The sequence below is a fragment of the Marmota marmota genome, unplaced genomic scaffold (genome assembly GCF_001458135.2).
Source record: "Marmota marmota marmota unplaced genomic scaffold, marMar, whole genome shotgun sequence".
Lineage (NCBI taxonomy): Eukaryota > Metazoa > Chordata > Mammalia > Rodentia > Sciuridae > Marmota > Marmota marmota.
The window spans coordinates 32,035,504-32,048,135 of NW_026000142.1; the positions used below are offsets into that span (position 1 = coordinate 32,035,504).

Sequence of the window (12,632 nt, forward strand, 5' to 3'; positions counted from 1 at the left end):
TGTCTCCCCCCCACTCCCAATTTCTTTTACTTTATAAGCACAGAAAGAGAGTATTTTTATGATATATCTGAAATTGCTTTATGAATTAATAACATACAACATGTGAAAATGCCTTGTTGCTAACTGAATGATGCAGTTTTTTTCCTATTAATTATTTGCCATTTATTAATTTATTTGTCCAACACATATTTCTGAGGTTATAAAATGATAGCAAGAGAATTAAAATATGTTCTCTTTACTCCTGAAGATCACAATCTAGGGCAGTCATATCTGTATGTATGGCACTATAAAAATTATAACTTATTTTTTGGGGGGTGGTGGTGGTGCTGGGGATTGAACCCAGGGCCTTGTGCATGCAAGGCAAGCACTCTACCAACTGAGCTATATCCCCAGCCCCCAAAAATATAACTTTCTAATGCCAAAAAAGGATTAAACAGAAAAAATTAAATCACCTTTAATAATATACTTATCTCAATATATCCATGATGTTATCATCTCTACATGTAATTCATAAGAAATTCATTATTGTTATCCTTTAAAGTGATTTTTGGAAATGTTTTCAAAATCCTGTGTATATTTTAATAGTTACTGCACGTCTCAATTTGGATGAGCCACATTATAGAAAGAGGTAAATAGTAAATAAATATATAAGAGGTAAATAGTAAATAAATAAATGTTCTGAATGCTCTGAGGGGTGTTTACAGGGAGACTAGCTAATGTAGGAGATTGGGAAGGCTTTTAAGAAGAATTTTAGGCCAAGGACTGATTGATTAATAGGAGTTAGACTTGTAAAACAGAGAAATACCAGGAGAGAGGAAAAAAAGCTTTCCAAGCTAAGTGAATAATGTATGCCCTTTTGAAGCTCTGAAATAAGTTTAGTATAGGAAGCATATGCAATGGATATGGTAGTTGATTATACATAATGGATAAATGTTCAAGATGCCACAGGAGCACGGAAAATGGAATGATTTTGTGGTTAGCAAAAAAGGTTAAAGTTTACTCAGGACTTGAAGAGTGAGTAGGTATTTGTGAAATGGATGATTAAGCTTGGAAAAGAGAAGGCGTTTCTCACGTAAAGTTTAAAGCTGGGAGACGGCAGGGCCACATGGGAAAATTGACATAGCTCCCTTAGGCTACAGAGTAGGCTGTTTGTGGTGATAGTAGAAAATGAAACAAAAGAGCAACATTGGGACCAGATCATGAAAAGCCTAGTTTGCAGGATCAGCTGAACTGTTTCTTAGCTGCTATGGAGGAGTGCCACAGTCTGGTTAGTATGCTAGATCTTGTCCCTGAATGCTGTAGGAGGGCAGGACTGAAGCAGAAATTCCACTCAGGAACCCTAAAATCCTCAGAACTGCCTTATTTGTGTGTGTGTGTGCGTGTGTGTGTGTGTTTGGTGGAGGCAGGGGGTGTTCATGTGATAATACTGGAAGCATTGGTATCCTTATAAGAAAAGGAATAGAGATTAGAATGTTTCTTTAAAATATTTTTTTTAGTTGTTGATAGATCTTTATTTTATTCATTTATTCTTATGCAGAACTGAGAATCAAACCCAGTGCCTCACACATGTTAGGCAAGTGCCTTACCATTGAGCCACAACCCCAGCCCAAGACCAGAATAGTCTTACACAGGAAAAACCATGTGAGTACTTAGCAAGAAGGAACCTGTAATTAAGGAAGAGAAACCAGGTGAACCAAAAACTTGATCTTGGACATCTAACTTCCTGAAACATTGGTGGGGAAGCCTTATACTGTTTAAACCTATGGCATTTTGTCATGACAACTCGGGTCACCAAAACAAACTGCTCTTGACTTAAACAACAGAAATTAATTTTCTCACAGTTCTGGAGGCTGGAAGTGTTAGATCAGGGTGCCAGCATGGTTGAGTTTGGCAAGGGCTCTCTTCCCAACTTGTGGACTACTGCCTTCTCACCATGTCTCACACTATGAACAGAAACAGCATGTTGGCCTCAAAGCAGCTACAGATCTATATTTTTGCCTGGGTATATCTATGATTGGATTATTACATTTTTTAAAATTTACGAACTGTCATATTCTAGGCATTTCAGTCTTGCAAAACAAGGAAAATCTTGCTCCTTGATTCCCACATTCCTTCTGTGGTACGTCTGGACTGGTACTGTGGTATTAGTAAGGACTGTTACCTTGCCTTTTCTCACCTTTCAATTTCTATGAAAACCTGTCTCTTCATGATAAAATGCAATGCCTTGAAGGAAGGGCACATGTGTTACCTTCTGATCCTCTTCACTGCTTGGATTTGATTGGTTTTCAGGTTCTGACTAGGTCCTGTTAAACTGTCTGCTTTCATCAAGGCCTATCTTTATGCTGCCTCCTTAATAAGCTGTTTCTGACTTTATCCATTGGATATGACCCCTCTTTTCTTTGAAATCCTTAGTGATTTATTGATATTTCTTAAATAATAAATAATTTTTAAAATAATTTTTGCTAGTCCAAATTTTGCCTTATGTTTTCTGTAACAGAATTTGCAACTTTTAATTGACATACCACAGCCAGTTAGAGTGGTAAGGAAGATTGAAAAGAAAAAGTCTTTGCATGACAACAGTAAAAGTATGTATTTGTCATCTTTGATATTGGTTATAAAAGATCCGGTTGATGATGAAGATTTTAACTAACAAAGTGAAGGAGCAGGCTGCAGGCCATAGGCCATCTAAGAAAAGGTCTCCATAGGTAGGGTCCTTAGGCCCGGATGCAGGCCCTTCAAATCTTGGTAGAGGAGTAATTAGGAGGCCAATGTGACTGTAGATAAGGGACCAAGACAGAGAACAATTGGTGAGTGTATCTGAGAAGTACTTAGGAATCAGAGGAAATGGGACCTCCTAAGCAGTAATCAGCAGTGTGAAGCTACTGTAGAATTCAGGGAGCACCAAAGCATAGTCCCTTACAAGTACACTGACAGATGTGTATGTGTCCAAATATGTGAACAAAATGAACTTAATGTGGGCACAACTAGAATCAGGGAGAATCTCTTGTCTAGGCAAGAGATGAGATGGTAGGGGCTGGGGATGTGGCTCAAGTGGTAGCATGCTTGCCTAGCATGCGTGAGGCACTGGGTTTGATTCTCAGCACCACATAAAAATAAAATAAAGATATTGTGTCCACCTAAAACTAAAAATTAAATATTTAAAAAAAGAGAGATGAGATGGTTTGTAATGGTAGTAGTATAAATGGGTGGAGAGCAACTGCATTTTGAATGTGTTTTGAAGTTGGTGAAATTGAGTATTAGCCCAAGAGTGGGATTAAGACTGGTGCCTAAGACTTTGAGCTCAGCAATAGGGGAAAGTGAACATTTACTAAGATACAAAAGGCAAGAGGAATAGGTTTAAGGTAAGGAATAGAACAAAATTTCTTCTTTAAGGATGTAATCGGAGGGAAGTATGCCAATTTAAAGTGTCTAATTTGTCATCCAAATGGAAATGTGGAGCAGGCAATTGACTAGTATTGTTAAAGTTTAAAACTTGGGTTTGGACTACAAACATATATGCGTGGCCAAAGGGTACAGCATATCTTGGATTAATATCCTGGATCCATACTGTTCTCTGAATCCTTGCTGACTTCTACTGTGTCAAGGTTCCTCTTATTATGTTTCCCCTCGCATAGACCCTGACCCTTTGTGGCATCCTGTTGACACCCTCTAGAGAAGCTCTTCATGCCAGGTATTTGCCTTGCCATTGACAAAGACAAGTCTCTACCTTTCACACCTATCTTCCATTGCCCTGGGGCACCTGCCCTAGATGCCACCTTCCTTTCACTTTCCACATCTTTCTGCATCTCTCCCTGCTTCCTACCTCTCTAATTAATCTCCCACAAAAGATAGGGGGAAAAAAATCTCTTTTTTAAATATAATTTTCTATGAGTTCACTTTAATTATACATACCATTCACCCACATTTTGAGATAATTATACAACCATGGAAAATAATTTGCTCCAATTCAGTCTCCAGTAATTCTTCTTTCCCTTCTCTCTTCCCTTCTCATTTCCTTTTCTCTACTCTTCTGAACTTTCTTCTTTTTATTTACAGTTTTTTTTCTTTAAGTTAGTGTTTTATTAATATATGTAAAGGTGAAATTCACTGTAGTGTATTCACATATGTACACAGGATAGTTTGGTCATCTTAATTTCTCTGTTCTTCCCTTTTCTCTTCCCTCTCCTTCCCCACTCAGTCGCCTTCCTCTACTCCACTGATCTCACTTTTTCATGGAATTTCATGGATTCCCTCCCCATACACACACACACACACACACACACACATTTTTCTTCCTTGATGTTTCTTTATTTTCTTGCTCACCTGAGCATGGGGGGAGAAGGACTGAGATCCTAGTCTGCTAATGGAAGTTTCAAAAGTTTAGAAAATTATTTTTCTTTTCAAAATGGCCTGGAATTTAGAAGACTGTGACTGACTTGTAATACATTCAAAAAAGTATATTCAACTTTTATTCTTGAAATCTGAACAGTTACTTCTTTCTCTAACAGCCTAAATCTTCTAGAAACAAAACATTTGATTGGGGGAAAGATTACAAAGCTCAGAAAGAGGAAAAAATAAATCACATTAATGTATTTAAAGGATTATTGTACTTATTCCATGTGTGAAGGTGTGTGATGTTTTAAAAAAATTCCTTTTGATGTATCATAAGCTCAGGCTGTTTTACTGACCCTGACAGGCCTAACCAATAGAATGGGAGTTTGAGAGTAGGCTTAAAGAAGTCTGGAACCTCTGCCCAAGCCCCTTTATGTTTCCCCTCTAGGAATCCTCAGCTGTCATATAAGAAATCCAACTACCTTAAGACCAAAATTCTGGAAAGGCCACGTGTAACATTCTGATAAATAGACCCAGTTAAACTTGCCTTCCATCCATTCTCAAACCCAAAACCTGTGAGTGATGCCATCTTTGGACCCAGTCTGACAGCTGAATGGTGTTAAAATGATCTCCACCAATACAACAGGGAGAAGAATCACTCAGCTGCGTCTTGACTGAATTCCTGACCTATAAAATTGTGAGATATAATAAATTAGTTTTAAGATATATTGAAAACACTATAAACTCCTTCAGACATTGTTTCTACTCTTTCATTAATTAAAATCCACTGAGTGCCTGGAAGGCCTGTGCCCCTGCTCTGAGTGTTGCATGTACATACAGTGCTGTACAAAACAGTTGAGGGCTTGTCCACCTTGAGAAAAGTGCCAAGAAAAATTAGGACAATGGGACATTAAACACAGTAGATACTTTCTGTCTCAAGTTACGTGGGGAAATCCCCAAATTTTTGTGGACAAGGACATTAATTATCTCACATTATATGAAGTTATGTACTAGAAAAGTCCTAGATGATTAATGCAAGAATTTACCTCAGCATTCACGTTTCCTTCTTTTTATCATTTTCAGAACATTGATTAGTCCTGCATACCTGAATATCCTCAGGACTCAAATAGTGAAGGTCGTCTCGGGTGTCATTTTCAGACAATAATATCCTGGGGTAGTAAGGACATGTGAATATTGTCAAGGTTTCATATCCAAAGAAGAATGGCTGCAGAATATGCAACTAAAAGTGCTATAGTGAGTGACTGATTTGGAAAGAGTGGGAAACCCAAAAAAATCTGAGATAAAATTAAACTAAGACTTAACTGAGGAGAAAGATGCAACCCTGCAGAAATCTGGGAAAAGAAATTCCAGTGAAGAACAAGCAGAATGGATCCAGGATAGGCAAAAGTTTGATGTGCTTGAGGAAATAAAAGAGTATGGATGAATTTCAGGGAATATCTAGAAGAGTGGCATAAAAAGAAGGCCCAGAAGGAGCACTGACTAAATCTATGGGAGTCTTAAAGGATACTGTAAGAACCAGGATCTTATTCAATTGAAAAATGGAAGTCAGTGGGAGATTTATATGCTTGGAAAATTTTAAGACAGTTTAAAATGGTCACTTGGGTGGCCATATAGGAACAAAACACAGAGAGGCAAAAATAAAAGCATTTAAAAAGTCAAATATAGTGGGGCAGACAAGAGATGTTAAGAGCCAGGACAAAAGCAGAGTGTTAAAGAGAAAGAGGAGACATGGCAGATAGAGGTTGGGGTAATGCTGACATGAGCCAAAAGTTGGTTGGTTGTCAACAATGTGTAAAGAAAAGTTAAACATAACCTCTGAGTTTGGGGCCAGAGCAACTGGATCGTTATCAGGGCTATTAACTGAAATGAGTTCTTGAGGAGAAACAGATCTTACTGGGCTGGGGGAAATCAAGGGCTCTTTTTCTGACATTTTGAGTTTTGCATTCTGAGTATATCCTACTACAAATATGAACAGAGAATTAGATATAGGAGCCCAGAAATCTGGAATCTTAGCCAGAGATACAATTTGGGTTATTATAATATGGATTTGACTTTAATTTGTAGGATGGAATGAGATCATCTAGAAAAAAGACAGATGGAGAAGAGGGCTAAAAATTCTAAGGACATGCTAAACTTCACAGTTTCCTCATATGAGTAAAGTATAATCAAGTAACTCTGGAGAGAAAGTAATGGTAAGGTAAGAGGAAAACCCAAGGCATTGTAGAGTCTTGGAGATCAAGGGAAGGAAGTGTGATAGGACTGGCAGGCAGTTGACACTGCTGGTGTTTCTGAGAGGCAGAGGGAGAGAATAGGATTGACCATTGGCTTTGGCAACACAGAAGTTGTTGATGAAGTAATAACCATCAGTACAATGAACTCTACATACTTAGTTGCCAGGTCAAAATGATACTCTTATCTGCCTTATTTTTATTACTACTGTTCCAAATTTTAATTATGATAGATATCTAAAATATAAATGGTTCAATATACTTTAAAAAACACATATCTACTCTAATGCAGCCTTGATGATTAGCCATCCTTAAACAGCTTGATTTAACATATTGTTGGGAGTAATTTACCATAGGTCTCTAGATTTCTGTACATCTTGCTAACAGAGGAGCTGATAGTTTGTTCTAGACAATCTTGCCAAGGATGTTTGTATAGGGAACAACAGTCTTGGAAGATGGAGATAGTAAGATGTAGAAAAAAGATTTGTTTATTGTTGTACATAAATAAATATATTACCTTACAGGGTAAAGGTCAATCAGGCTTATAGACCATTATATAGGATTTGTTCCCTAAGATTAGGATTCTTTTTCCATAATAGTACCCAGTCTATATAATGGTAACTGTCTCTTTTCAAATCTGCCTGTGGGGGTTGGGGCTTAGGCCTCCAGGCTGATATTCTGTAACCAGTTACTACTGCAAAGAGTAAGAGTCCTTTGTTATTGATTTTTTTTTTCTTTTGTACTGGGAATTGAACGCAGGGGCACTTCACCACTGAGCCACATCCCCATATCTATTTTGTATTTTATTTAGAGACAGGGTCTCCCTGAGTTGCTTAGAGCCTCACCCTTGCTGAGGCTGGCTTTGAACTCTCCTGTCTCAGCCTCCAGAGCTGCTGGGATTACAGTCATTTTCTTCCATCTTCTGTCAGCAACCATAAAATTGTGACAGGCCAATTTAATAGCTTTCAAGTATGACAAAATTTCCTATACTTGGCAGTATGTTCGTCATATATGTACGTTAGTGATCTATGACCATCTTTTAATATTTAGCCTGTATACTTCTTCCATTATATGAAATTTTTGCTGTGATAATTTATAAACACTGTGCTATTTCCAGTAGGAAAAGAGCTGTGTGTGACTTGTAAACACTTGGTAAAATGAGGTGTCTTGAACAGGTATTGGAGTGTCCATTATGACAGGATTTCAAAGGCTCTACATGAATTCTAGCAAACTTTGCAGTTTATATTCTGCTTTTTTCTTGAAATGGAGATAGAAATGGAGTTATGTTGTTTTGAAATTGACCCATTAGTTTCTATGAAAAAAAGTGTGGCCATTTTGTTGTTATAAATATTGCTTCAATAATATTTGCTGACTTATTTTATCCTTTCTCACTCACTCAAATAATAATTTATAAAACTAGAAGAACCTCAGAGAGTATGATATCTAACCCCGACTTTATACATGAAGAAATGGAAACCAGGCAACACGCTTTTGTTAATTATATTACCAGGATTGAATTTAGATTTCTGCTTGTCAGATAATTTTTCCCCTCACAGTGCTTTACATACTTGTTCTCTGGATTCTCTGTTCATCTCTTAACACGAAGAAGGAAGAATATTCTGAGAAATAACATATACTAGAAAGGAGAATAATGTGTCAGATATGTGAGAAGGAAAAGGTCAAAATTATACCTGAGGCTCACAGTCACCTATGGCCTGCTCTTGCTAGCAATTCTACTAAAAACAAATTAAGAACCCAAACTGGGATTTCTTAATTATGCTCACTTTAAAAAAACATATTACACTGACTAGTAATTCAGAGAAACTGCTGCAAGCAAGTAATCAACAAATTTGGGATGTTGGGCATTGTTACTAGAATTCCAATACCTATTTATTCCTTTGATTAGTTCCCTGCATGGGTCAATTAAAAAATAAATCAACTGAGTCATTTGTCATTATGTTGGATAAAAGCACAGGTACTTGACTTCAGATATATGTCTATAAATGTTATTTAATTTATACATATAATTTGTGCATATTATATATCAATGATATGTTATGGTTTTATGTAGATAACATTATCTAAATGATTTTTCCATATATGTTTTTTAAACACTATGTAGACATAGAACAAGAATCATTCTGAAGAGGCTGGGACTATAGCTCACTGGCAAAGTACTTGCCTAGCACGTGTGAGGCACTGGATTCAATCTTTAGCACCACAAAAAATAAGCAAATACAATAAAGGTATTCTGTCTATCTACAACTACCAAAAAAAAAAATCCTTCTGCAGTCTAGATGCTAAATATAAGAATACTTTTGAACCCGACTAACAATTAATTTAGATTGGGTTTAAGTTTGTCTATATTTAATTGTTCCTGCACAAATGGTACAAATTAAAATTTTATAATTATATTTTAAGCCCACTAACATTATTTCACTTAATATTCTAAAGTTCATTCTAAATTAATTTATTTATTTTAATTAGGTATGTATGACAGCAGAAAGCATTTTGATTCATTGTACACAATTGCAGCACAACTTTACATTTCTATGGTTATACACAAACTCTTTTGAATCTATTAAAAACTACACAAAGATGCTTCCATATTTGCTTTGCCTTCTATGTGTAATCTTGCCTACAACTCTGTCCAGCCAGCTTGACTTTAAGAATTATTGGTTCCTATTTCCAACCAACCTCGAGAATTTTGTTTTAAATCAATTCCAATGAGCTTCCAACTTTACTTTTATTTCAGGGCTATAAAGGTACACTGGATAATCAGCAACAGAAATGATATCTTGCAAATACTTGATATTTGGCTGGTAACTTGGAAGTTTATCCACTGCCATCTAAACAGCAAGCACTATTTTTACTGACATCAGTCATTTCTATGTTTAAGTGAGAAGCAACAGTGTGGAGAGTCTGAGCACAGCAGGTATCGGCTATTAAGACAGAGACATTTTTTTTCTTTAAATTAGCACCCTAATTATTTCCTATTGCTAGTTAAGGCCATTCTGGTGTTTCTTAGGGTCATAGCCTTTTAAACATACTTGAATTTGTCCAGGATAAGGATCATTGGTAAATGGAAATTTTCTTATTGAAACTAGTACATACTTGAACTCTTCCTGATTTGCATAAATAGCTGATCTTTTAAAAATAGGTAAAATGAACTGTCATATTGCATCTAATAGAGATTGAGTATATTAACAAGCTTTTTCCTAAACATGCCAATAGATGCCAGTTATTATTTAATATGTGTGATTCAATTTCATGGCACAGCTAAATTTAGATGCAATTTCATTACTCATGAAGAGACAAACAAGCCAATATGGATTTCTTGTGAAGTAGCCAGTTAAAGTGAATTTCTGTAAAGTCACCATACATTATCTTTAAGTCTTAAAAGCTGTGACGAAAAGCTCAGTGTTCTGTTCCAGGGTCACTGTGAGCTTAATTCAAAGGCTTGCTCACTCTTATCTGCTGGTCTTATAATGTCTCCTGCTTTCTTGATTGTATTTTGATCTGTGTTTTCAAGATGGTTTTGCCCGTATGTCATTTTCTTTGTTACTGAATGTAATTAAGAATACCTTATTTTTATTCTGGTATTCCTTAGGGAAATTCTGACTGACTGCTTCAGTTCTTATACATTCACTCCATTCTCAGCTGCTGTGATCCACTTATATTGGGTGTATAGTACAAATAATAGTACCAATAATTACCAGTATAGTACCAATAATAAAAAAAAATGCCGCTAAATGATCATGTATGTATGTATTTGTATTTAGAGTTTGATAGCTCTTGGTAGTGCTGGCCATCATTATGCTAAATTCAAGTCAATAAGGATTATTCTGTATTAGATTGTTAGATTATGGTTAATCATACCTCCAAAATATTGATAAACAGATAAATATATAGTACTTAATTAAAACATGGTTATTCACTAATGGAAATTTATGTAAGTGCTTTTTCAAAATTAAATGAATTAACTGAAGTGGGAGTTAAGAACTTATCTTAGCAAATCTGTTTACAATTTAGTAGGATCTTTTTAATAGGTCATTTTCTCTAGACAACTGGCTTTACAAACATAGGGTAACTTATTGTCAATAAATTAAAATATAAAACATAAATTCCATTTACCTATTTTATTTAAATTTATCTGCAGACATTAATTTCTTGTTAAGTTTGAAATAAATTATTAAATGTTATAATTCATAGCTTGATGCAGGCATTCCATACCTATAACTATTATAATTGGCCTTATTTTCTTCAGTACTCACCTAACTTCTATTATATAGTTATAATATTAATCTTCTAAAATTGACATTTTAAATTGTAAAACATTCAGTAAGTACCCATTTTTTTCTTAGACCAAAGACAAATATCCTAAACAGGTATGCAAAATCCTCCAGAATTTGTATCCTGTCCTTTCAAAACTTATCACCCCTACACTCTCTCATGATTGTAATACTTAGCAAAACTAAACCACATGATATTCAGATGGGGTTTTATTTGGTCAAAAAATATATTTAACTATTTTAATTGGAATTCATATCATTAGAATAGTTAACTTTTAAATTCTTGGATTATGCTACGAATTTATAAGTGGTCTCATGCTCCTCTTAAATATTAACTTTTTTAATATTTACTTTTTAGTTAAAGGTGGGCATAACATCTTTATTTTATTATTTTATTTTTATGTGGTTCTGAGGATCAAACCCAGTGTCTCATGCATGCTAAGTGAGCTGTCTACCACTGAGCCACAGCCCCAGTTTGAACATATTTTTTGACCTATAAATTTGAAGAAACCCTATCATAGCAATGATAATGAGCATACCACTGTATGTTTAGAAAATGTTATCTCATACATTGTCATTTTTGATTTTTCAGAAAATTTTGTGATGTGGCCACCATAAGCAGAATTATCTTTTTAATGTTTTTATTAGTGCATTATAGTTATACATAATAGTGGTATTCATTTTGTCATATTCATAAATGCATAAAAATAATATTTTTTTGCAATGCTGGGGATTGAAACTGGAGTCTTGCACTTGGTAGACAATTACCACTGAGCTCCATCCCACTTATTTTCCTCTGTTTTGTTGAGATAGTCTCACTATGTTGCCTAGGCTGTCCTCAAACTTGTAATCCTCCTGCTTTGCCTCCCTAGTGGTCTGAGCCACAATGTCCTACTAATTATCTTTTTTTTTTCTTTTTTTGGTATTGAAGATTGAACTCAGAGTACTTTACTACAGAGTTACACCCAGCCCTTTTTATTTTTATTCTGAGGCAGGGTCTCACTTAGTTGCTGAGGGCCTCACTCAGTTGCTGAGGCTGGCCTAAACTTGTGATCCTTCTTTCTCAGCCTCCTGAATCATTGCATATGGTCAGTTTAATAGGCCAAGAAGAAAGTTTCTGAGAATACAGTGATTTTTCAATAGTTTCATTATGCTGAAAGAACAAGTTTTAGAATTTTGGAAATTTCATGTTACAGCTGAGACATACATTTTAAATCTCTAGATTATTAAATTTACAAAGGAGAAATCTAGAACTAGACAAAATACTACCAAATCCTCAAAACTGAAGTTATTGTATATTAGTGAAATTAGTCTCAATATATCTTCCTTGAGTTAGAAAGTTTAGAATACATAATTCATAATCTCTGAAGGTTTAATTGTTGTTACATACTCAGAATTGCTCTAGAACATTTAATGGTCTATTTATGCTATGCATTGTGGACAGTGTCTGGTTCAGTAACGTTAGCCATGAGCATCATCATAGTGTTTATTATCAGAAAGAACAACAAAAAGTCAATATGTTTGAATCCATACCATTTATTGATTCCTGATTCTACTTCTTGTGCTTTAGGGGTCTTGTTAAGGAAGTTAGTTCCTAAGCTGACATGGTGAATATTTGGGCCTAGTTTTTCTTCTATTAGGCACAGGGTTTCTGTTCTACTGCTCAACTTTGAATTGAGTTTTAAGCAGGGTAAGAGATGGGGGTTTAATTTTATTTTGTTACATATGGACTTCAAGTTTTCCTGGCACCATTTGTTGA

At 35.4% G+C, this 12,632-nt stretch overlaps 1 non-coding gene across 1 annotated transcript; it reads right to left on the bottom strand.

Moving 5' to 3' along the window:
• Nucleotides 1–318: 318 nt before the first annotated feature.
• Trnaa-ugc lies at nt 319–391 on the bottom strand. The gene has a single exon. It is a non-coding gene; the product is annotated as a tRNA-Ala (tRNA).
• Nucleotides 392–12,632: the final 12,241 nt, after the last annotated feature.